We start from the raw sequence: 1,684 nt of genomic DNA, 5'->3' as shown, positions 1-1,684 counted from the left end.
AAGTACCTAATTTAGATGACGGGGTGATGGATGCAGCAAACCACCATGGCACATGTATACCTATGAAACAAACCTGCACGTTCTGCATGTGTACCCAGTACTTAAAGGATAATTTTAAAAAAAAATTTAAGGAATATCACCTAGTCAGTAAAAAGATTGAGCAAGACTGACAATTTACACAAAGAATTGAAAAAGGAATCTGTAAAATATGATGAATATTATGTAATAATGCTTATAAGAATTAAAAATCAATAATGATATGCAGAAAAGAAGAAAAAAGACATATGTACCAACCTACTGATAATCATTTTATTTGGAAGTTATTTACAAGGGACTAATACATTCCACATTGTGCTTTTTTTTTGAGTCTGATATTATTTATTTGTTACTCAAAAAATCTTATTTCTGACTGGATTCAGACTTAGAAGTAGAAGCTCGCAGAGACAAAAGTCTGCGTCTCTTCGCAATTTGTTCCTGGCGCTTCTCTTTAGCCTCCTTCATTCTCTTGGCCAAAAGTTTAGCATATTCTGCGGCCTCTTCCTTGTTTTTCTTAGTACGCTGCTTCTTCAGAGCAATACGCCGCCGTTTGTGCTGCAGGACACGTGGAGTAACAAGACGCTGAATCTTGGGTGCTTTGGTCCTAGGTTTCTTACCTTCTTTGTTTAAGGGCTTTCTTACAACATATTGGCGGACGTCATCTTCTTTAGAGAGATTGAAAAGTTTGCGGATTCTGCTAGCTCTTTTAGGCCCCAGGCAACGAGGCACGGTGGTATCAGTTAGTCCAGGAATATCCTTCTCTCCTTTTTTTACAATAACCAAGTTGAGAACGCTCAGATTAGCATCCACAATGCAACCACGAACTGATTTTCTCTTTCTTTCTCCAGTTCTCCTTGGTCTGTAACAGGAATGCCCCTTACTCAGTAGCAGGCGGACACGGCCATGGGTCAAGACACCCTGCTTCATAGGGAAACCTTGTTTGTCATTCCCACCACTGATTCGGACCACATAACCCTTCCGTTCTTCACCCAGAGCGTCAGCGGCAACTTCTGTCACCATACGCTTCTCATAAAAAGTACGAAGTTTGCGTTCATCGTCCACTTCAATGAGTTTCTGGCAGCCAGTGGCTGGGAAGGAGATGTTCAGCTTCATCTTGAAACAGCTATGCGCCTTCCCACATTGTGCTTTTTAACTACATTTGAATTTTACATTACACATTTGTATTTTTGTTTCAATGGCTTTATTTTTCTTTTGGTATTTTCATCTTTAAATTATCTGACTCTTCTTAATAACCCACTTTTTTAGTTGCAGTGCTTTTGCAAACAGCAAATACCCAACCATTTCCTAAGTAAGCAGAGACATCCAACCAACTTTCCATTTTCCTCTCCATCTGTCATCTATTTAAACGACAGCACATTTGTAGCTATGTAGCTGTAGTGTGCGTTTGTTAGAGAAGGTGAACCAAAAAACACCTTCAAGCTCCCAGCATCTCTCCCTTCTTTCCTCTGCCATCTTTAGCATGTTGGATTTTCAGCCTTGCACTTGTTTCTTTATATACACAAGATACTGCCACAACTCTAGGCTTCAAAAACTCCTGTGTCCAAGTTCAAAGCGGAATACAGAAGAGGATAATGATTCAACTCTCCTCACATTTCTTTTTTCTTATTTCAGGAAGGAACTTTTCTTT

General features: G+C 39.4%; 1 pseudogene across 1 annotated transcript; it reads right to left on the bottom strand.

The window, feature by feature from the left end:
- Nucleotides 1-361: 361 nt before the first annotated feature.
- Nucleotides 362-1,157, bottom strand: LOC100395673 (small ribosomal subunit protein eS6 pseudogene; annotated as a pseudogene). The gene has a single exon (XR_013536375.1). The product of XR_013536375.1 is annotated as a small ribosomal subunit protein eS6 pseudogene (transcript).
- Between the last annotated feature and the right edge of the window lie 527 nt (nt 1,158-1,684).

The sequence above is a fragment of the Callithrix jacchus genome, chromosome 5 (genome assembly GCF_049354715.1).
Source record: "Callithrix jacchus isolate 240 chromosome 5, calJac240_pri, whole genome shotgun sequence".
In the NCBI taxonomy this organism is placed as follows: Eukaryota; Metazoa; Chordata; class Mammalia; order Primates; family Cebidae; genus Callithrix; species Callithrix jacchus.
This window is presented reverse-complemented; position numbering and strand designations above follow the sequence as displayed.